The sequence below is a fragment of the Prionailurus bengalensis genome, chromosome B4, assembly GCF_016509475.1.
Source record: "Prionailurus bengalensis isolate Pbe53 chromosome B4, Fcat_Pben_1.1_paternal_pri, whole genome shotgun sequence".
Classification (NCBI taxonomy): domain Eukaryota; kingdom Metazoa; phylum Chordata; class Mammalia; order Carnivora; family Felidae; genus Prionailurus; species Prionailurus bengalensis.
The window spans coordinates 54093050-54108585 of NC_057358.1; the positions used below are offsets into that span (position 1 = coordinate 54093050).

The following is a 15536-nucleotide window of genomic DNA, read 5'->3' on the forward strand; positions in this document are numbered from 1 at the left end:
TAAATAACTGATACCACAGATATACAAAAGATTATGAGACTACTATGAAAACATATGCCAACAAATAGGACAATCTAGATGAAAAAATTCCTAGAAACACAACCTTCCAAAACTGAATCAGGAAGAAATAGAAACAGACCAATTATAGGTAAGGCAATTCAACTAGGATATCAAAAAACTATGAACAAAGAAAAATCCAAGGCCAGATGGATTCACAGACAAATTCTGTCAGGCATTTGAAAAAGAGTTAATACCTATTCTCCTCAACTATTCCAAAAAATAGAAGGGGAAGGAAAGCTTCCCAATACATCCTATAAGGCTGGCATTACCCTCATACCAAATCCAGACAGATACCACAGAAACACACACACACACACACACACACACACACACACACACACACAACTACAGGCCAATATTCCTGATAAATGCAGATGAAAAATTCTCAATATTAGCAAAGCACATTCAACAATATATCAAAACAATCATTCACTATTATGAAAAATTATATGCCAACAAATTTGATAGCCTAGAAGAAATGGATAAATTATTAGAAACATACAACTTCCAAAACTGTATCAGGAAGAAATAGAAACAGACCAATAACATCCCAAAACTGAATCAGGAAGAAACAGAAAATTTGAACAGAATGATAACCAGCAATGAAATTGAATCAGTTAATCAAAAAACTCCCAGCAAACAAAAGTTTAGCACCAGATGACTTCACAGATGAATTCTTACAAAAATTTAAAGAAGAGTTAATACCTATTCTTCTCAAACTATTTCAAAAAGAAGAAAAGGATGGAAAACTTCCAAATTCATTCCATGAAGCCAGCATTACCCTGATACCAAAACCAGATAAAGACACTACAAAGAGAACCACAGGTCAATATCTCTGATAAACATAGATGCAAAAACCCACAATAAAATATTAGCACACCAAATTTCACAATACACTAAAAAACAAAAAATCATTCACCAAGATCTAGTGGGATTTACTCCAGAGAGGCAAGGGTGGTTCAATTATTTGCAAATCAATCAATACGATACATCACATCACCAAGAGGAAAAATAAAATCATATTCTCAATTTAATAGATGGAGAAAAAGCATTTGATAAAATACAATTTCCATTCAGGATAAAAATTCTCAACAAATTAGGTTTAGAGGGAACATACCTGAACATAATAAAAGCCATACATGAAAAACCCACAGCTAACATCATACACATGATGAAAAACTGAAAGCTTTTATTCTAAGATTAGGAAAAGACAAGAATGTTCACTCTCACCACTTATTCAACACAGTTGGGAGTCCTAGGTGCAACAACCAGACAAAAAAAACCCATCCATATTGGTAAAGAAGTAGAACTGTCACTATTTGTAGATTTCTATACTATATATAGAAAACTCTAAAGACTCTACTGAAAAACTATTAGAACAATAAAGTTGCAGGATACAAAATTAATATATAGACATGTTGCAATTATATACACTAATAATGAAGTAGAAGAAAAATTATAAAAACAATTCCATTTACAACTGTACCAAAAAGAATAAAATACCTAGGAATAAACCTAACCAAAAAAAAGTGAAAGACTTGTAAACTACAGGACACTGCTAAAAGAAATTGAAGAAAACACAAATAAATGGGAATATTCTCCGCCCACAGACTAAAAGAAGTGACATTGTTAAAATGTTTATAATGTCCACAGCAATCTACAGATTTAGTGAAATCCCTATCAAAATTCTAATGGCATTTTTCATAAAACTAGGGCAAATAATCCTAAAATTTGTATGGAACCACAGAAGACTTCAAATAGCAATCTTGACAAAGAAGAAACAAAACTGGAGTTATTACAATCTCAGATTTCAAGATATATTCTAAAACTTCAGTAACCAAAACAGTATGGTACTGGCCCCAAAACAGACACACTGATCAATGGAACACAATAGAGAGCCCAGAAATAAATCCACATCTATACGGTTAATTTACGAGAAATGAAGCAAGTATATACAATGGAGAAAAGATAGTCTTTTCAATAAATGGTTAGGAAAACTGGGCAGATACATGAGGAAGAATGAAACTGGACCACTTTCTTACACCAAATACTAAAACAAACTCAAAATGGATTAAGAATGAAGTGTGAGCCCTGATACCACAAAAATCCTCAAAGAAAACATAGGCAGTGATCTCTTGGACATTGCCCTTAACAACCTAATTAAGGATATATCTTCTTAGGTAAGAAAAAAAATGGAAATGTAAATTAAAAATGCTAATTACATCAAAATAAAATGCTTTTGCACAGCAGTGGAAACCATCAATAAAACAAAACGACAACCTAGTGGATAGAAGATATGTGCAAATGATAAATTTGATAAGGGATTAATATCCAAAATACATAAAAAGCTTATATAACTCAACACCAAAAAACAAACACTCCAATTACAACATGGGCAGAACACCTGAATAGACATTTTCCCAAAGAAGACAGAATGGCAAACAGACATATGAAAAGACGTGTAACATCACAAATCATCCAAAGATATGCAAATCAAAACAACAATGGAGTATCACCTCACATTAGTCCAAATAGCTAGTATCAAAAACACAAGAAATAACAAGTGTTGGCAAAGATATGGAGAAAAAGACCCTTGGTGCACTCTTGGCGAGAATGTAAAATGGTACAGCCACTATGAAAAACAGTATGGAGATTCCTCAGAAAATTAAAAAAAGAAATACCTTATAATCCAGCAATTCTACTTCTGGGTATGAAGAAAATGAAATTGTTGATTCAAAAAGATATATGCCCCCTATGTTCACTGCAGCATTATTTACAATAGCCAAGATAGGAAAGCAACCCGTGTCCAATGACAGATGAATGGATAAGATGTGATATACATGTGCAATGGAATATTAATCATAAAAAAGAATGAGCTCTTGCCATTTGCAATAACACTGATATATATAAAGGGTATTATGCTAAGTGAAATAAGTCAGAGAAAGACAAATACCATATGATTTCACTTATAGGTGAAATGTTAAAAAAAAAAATGAAAAGAAATACAGAGAACAAACCGGTGGTTGGCAGAGGGGAGGAAGGTGGAGAGGTGGAGGAAATGGTGAAATAGGTGGAGGGGGATTAAGAGGTACAAATCTCCAGCTGTAAAATAAGTCCTGGAGATGAAAAGTACAGCATACGGAATATAAATAATATTTTAACAACATATGGTGATACGTAGTGACTATAGTTATCATGTTGCAATCCTGGAAATAATATCATTATATGTTAATTATATGTCAATAACAAATAAAAAAACATAATAAAAACTCTTTGCAAACTAAAATGTTTGTGGAAAAATAATACATCTTTATATTATGATATTAATCTGAGTAGTGAGACTAGGAGTGACTTATGTTTTCTACTTTATGATTTCTTAGGTTCCTAGAATTCTATCAAAAAACATATCATTCCTTGGAACTCTTATACATTGCTTGGGGGAATAAAAAATGAAACAGTGAGTATGGAAAATAATATGACAGTTCTTGAAAATTTAAACACAGAAATACCATGTGATTCAGCAATTCTACTTCTAGGTATATATCCAAAAGAACTGAAAGCAGAGGCTCAAAAACATTTGTACTCCAATGTTTATAGGAGCGTCATACACAACTGCCACAAGATAAAACAACCCAAATGTACCTGACAGACAAATTGATAAATAATAGGCGGTATATACATACAATGCAATGTTATTCAGCCTTAAAAAGATACCTATCACAAAATGGATGAAGCTCAGAGACATTATGCTAAGGGAAATAAGCCAGAAACAAACGGACAAATATTGCATGAGTCCACTTATATGAGGTACCTAGAGTAGTCAACTTCATATGGACAGAATATGAGTAGTGTTACCAGCAACTGGAGGAAAGGGAATAAGGGAGCATTACTGTATAATAGGTACAGAAATTCAGTTTGGAATGATGAAAAAGTTCTGGAGATGGATACTAGTGATGGTTACACAATAATGTGAATTGCTGCCATTGTACTATATACTTAAAATTAGTTAAAATGGTACATTTTGGTATATATGTTTTACCACAATAAAAAAACAAAACAAAACAAAACTCAGAATTTTTAAAAACAAGTATATATTTCACATTTTTTAAGTGTATTTATTTATTTTGAGAGAGAGAGTGCAGGAGAGGCAGAGAAAGAGAAAGAAGGAGAAGGAGAGAATCCCAAGCAGGCCCCACACTACTAGCACAGAGTCTGATGCAGGGCTGGAACTCACAAACCATGAGATCATAACCTAAGCTGAAATCAATAATCGGACACTTAACTCTGAGCCACCCAGGCACACCAAAACAAATATTTTTATAATTTATCTTTCTTTATTTTTATTAAGACTTTCCTCTTAGAGCAGTTTAAGGTTCACAGCAAAGTTGAGAGTACAGAGAAAAAAAAAATTTTTTTCAAAGAGCAATTAGAAATAAAACAGAATATACTATACAACGTAATCATTTCCACTAACTTGAAATGGATGCCATTCTAAAATTGAATTGGAGATTCAAACTTCTTTATAAAAATGAAAGAAAAATCATAGCAAGATTTTTAAACCGTAGTTTAAAATATTTTTTAAACCTAACCAATGATAATTTGTCACTATTAAGCACAAAAAAATGTTAGAAAGTAAACCATATATTATAATGACTTTTAAAATGACTACATGGTCTTGCACTGTTGGTGGGAATGCAAATTGGTGCAGCCGCTCTGGAAAGCAGTGTGGAGGTTCCTCAGAAAATTAAAAATAGACCTACCCTCTGACCCAGAAATAGCACTGCTAGGAATTTACCCAAGGGATACAGGAGTGCTGATGCGTAGGGCCACCTGTACCCCAATGTTCATAGCAGCACTCTCAACAATAGCCAAATTATGGAAAGAGCCTAAATGTCCATCAACTGATGAATGGATAAAGAAATTGTGGTTTATATACACAATGGAATACTACGTGGCAATGAGAAAAAATGAAATATGGCCTTTTGCAGCAAGGTGGATGGAACTGGAGAGTGTGATGCTAAGTGAAATAAGCCATACAGAGAAAGACAGATACCATATGGTTTCACTCTTATGTGGATCCTGAGAAGCTTGACAGGAACCCATGGGGGAGGGGAAGGAAAAAAAAAAAGAGGTTAGAGTGGGAGAGAGCCAAAGCATAAAAGACTGTTAAAAACTGAGAACAAACTGAGGGTTGATGGGGGGTGGGAGGGAGGAGAGGGTGGGTGATGGGTATTGAAGAGGGCACCTTTTGGGATGAGCACTGGGTGTTGTATGGAAACCAATTTGACAATAAATTTCATATATAAAATAAATAAATAAATAAAATGACTACATGGTTATTCCCACACTAATTTTTACTGAGAATTCTACAGATTTCAGAGAAGTGTCCAAAATCACATAAACAAGTATAACACCAATGACACTTAAACACCACATACAAAATGATTAGCAAAAAAGACCAAAGCTTTCAGGCTTTTTTTTATTAACTCAACTGTATTGAATTTTAGCAAGAAATTATTGAATGATCTTAGCAAACTTAACCTGTTCCTCTTCACCTCTTTCCTTGTCTGTAAAATTGAGATGGCAAAACCTATCTTATAAATAACAGATTCAAATGTCCAGATTAGGCAAAATCCATCCACATAAATACTCAAATTAATCATTCAACGTTTCATTCAATACTTGCTTTAAAGAGTTACAATTCAATCTTAAAAGAGGAACTCCTATTCTATGGAGGGATTAGATTTCAGACAAAAACATGAAAAGGTCAGAAGTGGGGGAAACATATGGTGCAAAATTAAGGAACTTCAAATACCTGTGAACGACTAAAATTAGTAGTACATACATATGAACAAGTAGAAGACGCTTGAGGGCAGGAATTTCTCACTATATAAACCACTTTCTAACAATATACCTGAGCTTCCTTCCATGTTTTGGTTTGAAAGCTCCTGGTTTGCAAACTGTCTTTTTGGTGTGTGCACAATAAACTTTCACTAATTACTACTTCAATGATTCATTAGTTTTACCTCTGTTATTTCTAAACTTTTGACAGTTTGTGGTGTCAAAATGGGATCCAAAGAAAATACCCCTTTACCTCCCCTTCCTCCTCAACTGAGGCCCCTATGGTGATGGAACCCAGAGTCTACTGAGTTCAGTGCTTTCTCATTTACTCTAGAGTTTGAAGGTAAGTCTCTCTCATATCTGAGCTCTGTTCTCTCCATTTTGAGCTGACTTTAATTTGCATACCTGCATTTTGTTTGTTGAAGCTTATTTACCTAAATCATCTTACTCTATTCCAAAGGGAAGAGGGCGGGGAAACACATGGTTCCCTGTGTTTGAGAACAGCTTTTAGAAAACAGAGCCCCTCAAATGAACTCTTAGGGAATCTAAAGGCAAAGATGTGTTCTACCTCGTTGGTCTATGGACCAGGATTTTGTGCCTTTTTGGAAAATGGGTGAACTTATAGAATTGTAGTGGTCACTGTAGGGCAACTTTAACTTGAAGTGTATCTTAAGCTGTGCCTTTGACAAGAGAGGATTTCAAACCTCTCAGAGACAATGGAATGCATTCTTTGATAAGCAGAAGCTTCTCAAAGATCCTTACAGCTTGCAAACAAACTTTGCTTTGCTATCTGAGCAGGTAGCCTCAAATTAGCCCATCTGCCAGAAATACAATTTGGATCCAACTATTCTTTTATAAACTAATGAGTTTTGCATTATTATGGCTATCAGCTCATGCCTAATTTTTTTTAAACAAAAGTTATAAGATCTGTTTGCCTCTGTCTATATGTTTGTCTATCTATACGTGTTATAGATGTGTGATAGTTTTCTAACTCCAGATGGTATTGCCATAACTAACGCATAAGGAGCTATTTAATTGGCTTATAGAAAAAATAAGTCCTTATAAATGAAGTACTCTTGAAACCCTCAGAAATATAAAAACTAACCCAAATGTTTTCAAGTTCACCTGACCTGATATAACTTTTGATAAGTAAAACCTAGTTTAAGTTTGTTGGCTTAATAAAAGCAAGCATGTCTTCAAAATTTGCCAACAAGAAAAATAACTTAGGATGATGGTTAGGTGTTGTTTTTTTTTTTTTTTTCTTTTTTAATGTTTAGTCATTTTTGAAAGACAGAGAGAGACAGAACACAAGCAGGGGTGGGGCAGAGAGAGAGGGGGACACAGACTCTGAAGCAGGCTCCATGCTCCGCGCTGTCAGCACAGAGCCCGACACGGGGCTCGAACTCATGAACCATGAGATCATGACCTGAGCCGAAGTCGGATGCTCAACCGACTAAGCCACCCAGGCGCCCTGATGGTTAGGTGTTTAATGTTTAATCCAAGCTTAACTGTTAAAAACAAATAATTTAAATAAATGTAAATAACAGAAATGTCGCCTATCAGGAATCCTAAATTCTCTCTGGTCTGGTAAGAGAGCAAATGCAGAAATGAAAACGAGAGAGGCTAATATCTAGAAGGATACACCAGCCCCAAACAGAGATTTCTGTCTCCTTTCATCACCATATGTATTGACCTCTCAAGACTACAGACGTGGTGAATGTGCAGAAAGAAACAATCAGATAGTAGTCATTAATTTGTGGAAGCAAAGAGTGGGGGGGGGGGGGGCAAGTGGCTTTTGAAATTGTGATCAAAGCACAATAATATATTGGCGTCACCAGATGGAAAGTAGTATCCTGTAGGCAATACAACTAATTAGCAGTTATCTTTAAAAGTTTAAGATTGATGGAGCATGCAGCTTTAAGGATAACCGGTTACTATTCTAGCTAGCTAACCTTGGGTGCTTTAGCCCTGTGGGCAGCTTTCTGCCCTAAGCCTTTATAATCCATTAATGTAAGTGTAGGAATTCTTGAACCTATTTCCCATACAGAAAAGTACAGACCAAGTTAAATTAAATAATGAATATTTGTTGACTATCTAAATTATTTCCCAATGAGTTAATAAATATACTGAATCATTAAACGTTAAACATAAGTTTATCTACTTTGGGCTTTCTTTTTTTTTTCTGTATTGTAGTATTGCTAATATTTTATTTAAGGAAACTAACTTTATTTAAACTCCTACTGAAATAAAACTATACATCACTACCAGAAATGAGGAAAAAACAAAACAAAACAGTCACTTGCTATAAGTAAAAGTAACCACAACTATAATTGTAATAAATGATAAATGTAACCAATGATATTTTTTGCCTACTGGGAGTTTGGAGCTTGGGCATTGCTCTTTTTGTTAAAATGAGGAATCAGCAGATATAAGAGAATTACTAAAGACATACAACCTCAACTAATAATTTTTCCCTGAAGCTAATAAGAACTAAAAAAAGTTAAAAACATATCTCTAAAAAGTTTTATAATTGTGTATTTAATTGTGTATTTAATTTGTGTATTTAAGCTATGTGATTCAATGTACTTTTTATCACATCTGAGTTACAACTAAAACTGACCTGAGCAAATCAGTGTTTTGGAAATGCCATTTCAATACATTTAAGTCAGCTCTCTGAATTGGTTCCCATCACGGCAGTCCCTCAGTACTACTACACTGCCTCAAATCTACCTCAGAGTGAATGGTTTTTATTAAGCACCTCCCTTGCACTACCATGCAAGGTTCTTAGTTATGTTTTATTTGTCTCCATTTGTATCATCTGCTACAAGGTAACCTAAATCTAGTTCTTCATCGTCTAGGAAAACTCTTCCAATAAATTCAAGCTATGGCAACTATCCTTTCACTTATGAGAAATCACTATATTCTTTCTATTAGCACCTGCCAACATTGTTTTACCCTAGCCTCCAACCCCAACTTTTGGCCTTTTTAATTTTTACAGATAGACAATACTTGGGTCTGTTAATAACTATGTCCTTTGCCACACTAATAAACATACTATAAAAAAATGTATCTAAAAAAAACAAAAAACGTATCTCTAAAAAGTTTTTATAATTGTGTATTTATAAATTTGCCAGTCCACAATTGCTTACTTCTTAGTTTTTACTAGGAATTCAAGATTATAAGCATTAAAAATCCTAATTAATAGATGTAATTTAAAGCTAATAGAAATAATACAGGAGAAAGATAACGACTTTATATGAAAAGTAGGAAAGGAAAATAGAATGTGTTTTTTGGACAAGGAAAGAAATGAAGGACATGGGTTTTTGTTAGTAGTGGCGGTGGTGGTGTTTGGTAAGGGAAACAAATAAAGCGATTTCATCCTAAAGTAAAATAATTGTTCCTGGGGCGCCTGGGTGGCGCAGTCGGTTAAGCGTCCGACTTCAGCCAGGTCACGATCTCGCGGTCCGTGAGTTCGAGCCCCGCGTCGGGCTCTGGGCTGATGGCTCAGAGCCTGGAGCCTGTTTCGGATTCTGTGTCTCCCTCTCTCTCTCTGCCCCTCCCCCGTTCATGCTCTGTCTCTCTCTGTCGCAAAAATAAATAAACGTTGAAAAAAAAAAATTGTTCCAGAATGAGGCAAAGAAAAAAAAAAAAAAAAAAAAAGATGGGGTAAAACCGGAAATCTTGAGAAAAGAATTTTATGTATGGTCTAGCTACAAGTGAAATGGATTTAAGTTTAAAAAAAAAAAAAGTGCTAACATCAAAAGTATACTGGTACAAAATTAGAATTTGGTTTTCTGTTAAAAGGACAAAGTTTTGTTTTGTTTTGAGTATTGATCAGTTCTTCCTAAGAAATTATAAATAAAACGTTTTCTGTACCTTTAAGGTAATCTATTTATGAAACAAAGATCTGGGTCTTATGAAAATAATTTTGTGTAATTCTTCATCACATCTTGGATTACTTAGAAAAACTGAGTCTTCTCTATTACAAGAGCTCAATTTTTTATAACTATGTAGACTTTTATATTTGCCTTTGGAATCTTTTAATTGTTATTCTGGTTGAATGTGTACCTAAGTATTATTTCAGAGTGACCTATGATCCTATTTGACCAAATGTTTTAAATCTTTTGACATTTTAAACAAACTTCCCCAAATCGACTTCTAAATAAAGTAAAAAGAGGAAGGTTAATTTATGTAGACTTACTTGATATATTAAATTGCATGGGAAATACTGTCAAATAATGTTTTACCTTAGATCATAATTTTTATATAGGATATATTAAATAATTAATTCAAAAATTATTTGAAATTCCTAAATACCTGACATTTCCTGTCATAGTCATAATTCTAGTCATAATTTCAGCTTTTATCTTAAAATATCATATCATAAAAATAACCAATTTTATTTCTCAATTGCATGTGTGCACGTGTGCATGTGTATGTATGTGTATGAACTCTCACCAGATCTTTAACCATGGCTATTTTTTAATCTTTTTTCACTCTCTGGCAGTGATTGTTTTACTCTGATCTGTCACAAAAGTGTTCCTATAAAAGTGCTTCATTTACAAGGAAATTCATGGAAAAGACTGACAAGTACAGGTTTGTCATAACTTTAAGATCATAACACTGAATGGGTAAGAATTTCAAACTGATACGTAAAGCTGCTGACCTAAGCTGAAGCAAAACAAGAATTATAAGAGACTGAACTGATGAGACGATGATTATAATTTTTTTATGACTTCATTTAAAACACTGCTGGTTCTTACATGTTTTGTTGTCCAGATTTAAAGGGTCCTGTTTTCTCCTCTCTTCTAAGCTACCTATAGCTTACAGCAGCACTTCAGTAAAATATAATTTTGTAAACAAAGGTTGAAACATGTATATTTTTCTCCCTCCCTGATCCCTCCAGAATTCAGAAATTCATATTGAATATCTTTATTTTTCATGACAATACATGTATTTACATAAGCTCAACTGACTCTTCTCTTTGTATTAGGACACAATTAGAAACGTCCTAATGTTAGCTTCTTAACCTAAAAAGACTTGAAAAGTTCAATCTAAGATTCCTTATGAAAAGTTCCATTCCAGCAGAGCAGATTTAAAAGAGCCTATATGGTCAGTCACTATTCTTGCTGCACTTACGTAAATAATCAGGCCAAATTTTTGAAACTAGACTTAATTTGCAAACAAGCTAGTCTTACCATGGTTATTTTTGATAAAAATAAGAACAATTTTAAAGAGAACAATGTTTCAGTAGTACACCTTTGTGGATATCAGATTCAAGTGCTGTTAACTGTCCTTGAGGTTTTGTTTTCTCACAAAATGAACTGGATCCTGAATTCTTCTAGTTTCCTCCAATACTTGACTAGAACTCTCCAAACTAACATTTCCAGTTTCCTCCCACTCTTCTCACCTGGAATCACTATGGAAATAAAGTTGCCCTTTTCTCAAAGCCATGCAAGGTAAAGCTGGACAACTGAATATAAACTTCAGAGAAACCACCAAAACAGCTCATGTGAGGCCAGTCGTTGTGTCTGTTGCTCTGTGGTGACGCAGCAAGATACCAGAGACATTCAAACTGCAAACCAGGAAAATCTGTCAATTGCCACTCTTGCCCTCACTCCATCTGAAGATGCTTTGAACCCAATATTTATAAATTTTCTCAACTGGCTGCCCTCCAAACTCAGTGAATTTGTAATTTCCTTGAACTATTAACCTTTGTTTCTCGTTCGTTTCCACAGAAATACTTTTTATTAAATTACCTGACTGCTCACATCATAAAGAGGCCTAATTGGGGTGGAAGTTCATCTGCAACACTGCCTCCTAAAATAAAACATCCTCATGTTCATCCAGTCCTAAGTCATCATGAGGATGTGACTGTTAATACATCATGTTATGCTTTTGTAAATAACTTTTTAACAATTGCAATCCATTTGATTTATTTAGTTGGTTAAATCTTGACACCTGGGAATCTGCTCTGGGGAATTTTTCAGTCTTTGGCTATGGTTCTCCTTAGGTCATCATATATACTTCTTTAATATGTTGTCTACTCCTAAGGGTTCTTAAATGCCTGCCAGCAGCCACTCATATGCCAAATGGTATCCATCAGGATCAGATTACCAGAGGAAATAAACAATAAACACATAAATGATGAAGACGTGACTACATGGCCCTCAGGCTGATTATTCAACGAATGGCAACAACAAATATGTGGTTCTTCAGACTGGGTACATGAGAAAATAATCAAAAGGGGTGAATTGTTAAAATAAAAAACCAACAGAGACCAGCCTTGAAACTTCCTTGGCAGACAAACCAGTTTTGTCATACAAAGCTTAATTTAGCTTATTTTGTAAGACTAACTTCACCTGGATAATTACTTGTTTACGCCCGTGGAAATCATAAGCACAACTTAAACTGTTTCCCAAAGTTGATATGAGGTAACAACTAACCAATTCCCTATCACTTAAGAAAATGTAAATATTCTTATCACTGTAAAAAAAAAAAAAAAAAAAATCCTTAGACTTCTTACTTCCCAAGCTGCTTTGTAACAACATAGCCCTGCGCCTAATTCTGTTTTGGCTTGAGTGCTCCTGGTTCCCCAGCTGTTCTTTGGTGGATGCTTAACAAACTTTACTAATTGCTACATCAATGATTCATTGGTTTTCTGCTATGTTTGAACTTCGACAGCAGCCACAGTAAATGTTGTATGGGGTCACAGCCAGTCATTTATGTTGGAGTAAATACCCTTGAGGTACTACAGGCTAAATCAGAAACACACCCTTCCTCTCCCCACCAACTGCTTCTTAAAGACGACAGCAATCCTCCACTATGCCTGAGTGGCCCCTGTACCGTTCACAATAAATGGTGGTTGCCAATAAACAGACTTTGGAAACCAAACTTCCTGCATGGGAAAGGTTGGAGATAAAAAGGAGTAGAAAGTCCAAGGTGCCCCTAAAGGCCCGAGTTCCACTAGAGATGGGCGAGGATTAACGAATGCCTTTTTCTCTCCTGCACAGTATATTGGTGAAAGGAAGTGATCCGCGATAGACCGCCCTCGCCCTCAGTAAGAAGAAAGAAAAGATTAGCCCTTTCAAACCCGAATTACCCCAGATCCTCTCCCACCCATCCACCCTCCACCCCTTCCACCCTCCAGCCCCTCCACCCACACCCCCACCCCCTGCTTCTTAGGTCTCCGACCTCAAAGAGCACAGCTCAGGAACTGTAGGCTTTCAGCCGCTCTCCAAAGAAAACCTCCCCCTACCAAGCGTTCCTTTTTCTCCAGCTGGGAGCATTCGCCCTCCGGTTTGGTCTCCTCAACCAATTGCAAGTAACACTCTTCTCTAATTGGTGAAGGGGTGTGGCCACCATTTGTATCACCGAACAAGACTATGGATGATTGGTTGCTATTGAGAGGGTTTCGCCAATGGGAAGCAGTCTTGAAGCTCTTGTGGGGTGCTCGAGTGTTCTGTAGATGCTCGGGCTGTACCCTTGGCTGCCTACCGGTTTTTAATTAATTAATTAAATTAAATTAAATTAATTAATTATTTTTCCGCGTTGTTACGTCCCCTGGGCTCTTGGAGGGTGCTGTCGCCGCTGCCCTCACCGCTGCAGCCATGATCTCCTTAACGGACACCCAGAGTAAGCACTCGCCCCGGTATCCCCGCCTGGAGCCTCACACAACCGTTGCTCGAGCTCGTCTCGCTCGCCCGCCCCTCTGCCCGGGTCAATGAATGAAGCTCCGTGTTGGGGGCGGCGGCCTGCGGGACTGAGCGAGGGATGCGGGACTGGGAGGGCTGCCTTAAGGGGTCGGGGGCTGGTCTTGCAGTGGCAGACCTGGTCTGGGAGGCGGGTGGGCGGGGTCTGGGGAGAAGTCCGATCTGGAGTGGGGGGAAGCCTTTGCTGAGCGTCTATCTTGCACCAGGGTCTCGCCGCTCTCACCCCCAGTGAGATGGACGCTTTGTTCCTGCAGATGGCCACAAGAGAAAGTTTGATGTGCGATGTCCGCGGTTCATCCTTGGGGACGTTTCTGCAAACTTGGACTCCTCTACAAGTTACAGGCCCGTTGTTTGGGAGGCGGTATTTTAAATGTCACCAGTTATCGGGTTTTGGCTTTCTTTCTTTTCTTTTTTTTTTTTTTTTCCTCTTAATATGCTTATACTTTAATATTTTTACTATTTCGCCGTTTGCCACCTCTGGAAAGAAACTTTGAAAAATTTCTTTAAACGATTTCACTTTTCTGCCACCTAATGTTTCCGCAGTAGTAAAAAAGCCACATTGTGTTCAGTTATACAGTGTCTTTCCTCAATGTTGTATATTGTGCTTTGTGGCTTATTTTATTATTTTAGCGTCTCTTTCTGCCTGACAACAGTTCTCCACGCCTTTCTTATCTCTAAGGTTAGAATTGCTGTTTTCCTCTTTCATAACACTCCTACTTCTCTACCACTTTGTCAATCTTAAGTATTTACATATCTGCCCAACCTTGTCGGTCCTATGTTTTTTAATGGTCATAATAGTCTTTTTGTCCCACTTCGCTTTATCTGCCATCCTCTGGGTTTCTTACTTTGCTTAATTTCCTTTGATTTTCAAAATTTTAAGTATTAAAAAGTCCTTTGAAAACAGAACTTCATTTAAAATGCCCTATTTTAAAGTGGAGTCTTAAGATTTGGGTTCAAGTCATGGCTGGCTTGAACTTAACAGAGCTTCTAATGTCTCCTATATACACTACGACCCCAATCAGTCTTTCTTCCTTCCTGAGGTTAGATGGGTCTGCACCTTGGGGCCACCTGCACTGGCACAGGAAGGGTGCCCATTTTGGTCTGTTGCTCTGTTGGCCTCACCTGTTCTAATGTGAGAACACATAAAGTCTCTTTTCTTTTCTATCTTTCTTTCTTTCTTTTTTTTTTCTTTACTCTTATAATAAAAACTAGCAATTGTATAAAGTCATCTTCTTTCATTTTACTAAGTGCCTTCATGTAAATCATTACACTGAATTTTTATGAGTCCTGTAAGGCAGAGAGGAGTATACCTCTTTTATATATTAAAAAAGGCTCAGAGGTGCCTGGGTGGCCCAGTCTGTTGAGCATCTGACTCTTGATTTCGGGTCAGGTAATGATCTCATGATCCTGAGATTGAGCCCCGTATTGCCTCACACTGAGCATGGAGCCTGCTTGGAATTCTCTCTCTCCCTTTCTCTTGCCCCTTCTCCCCCGCCCCCTCTCACAAAATAAACAAACATTTAAAAAAATAAAAGAGGCTCAAAAGAAATTCAGTGTATGGTTATAAAGAAAGTGATAGAAACAAGGCTTGATCCCAGGTCTGCTGCTCTAGAAACTTTTACTTTCACTGTACCTTACTAGCATCTAAGAAGCCTTGATATAAACTTTGAGATCTAAGAATGATGCAGTTCTTCTGATAAGGATGCATAAGGCAAGCTGACACCCCCCCCCCCCCCCCCCCCCCCCCACCATGGGATATGTGTGACATTCCTCAGGCACTCCTAGCTGCCCTAAAGCTAAGAGAAGCAGAAAACAATTGGTTCACTGACAGAGATGCAGGACAGGAAATCTCTATCATTTTACAAATGTCTTTGTAAATGACAAGACAAAGGCAATCTTATCAATAGCCTGATCTCCAGAAAC

The 15536-nt window shown here is 36.5% G+C and overlaps 1 long non-coding RNA gene across 1 annotated transcript in view; it reads right to left on the reverse strand.

The window, feature by feature from the left end:
• The window catches only part of LOC122473079, a 37172-nt gene extending 23960 nt beyond the window's left edge, over nucleotides 1-13212 (reverse strand). Inside the window, exon 1 of the long non-coding RNA XR_006294586.1 lies at nucleotides 13096-13212. This is a non-coding gene — a long non-coding RNA (uncharacterized LOC122473079). The remainder of the gene's footprint in view (nucleotides 1-13095) is intronic.
• Nucleotides 13213-15536: the final 2324 nt, after the last annotated feature.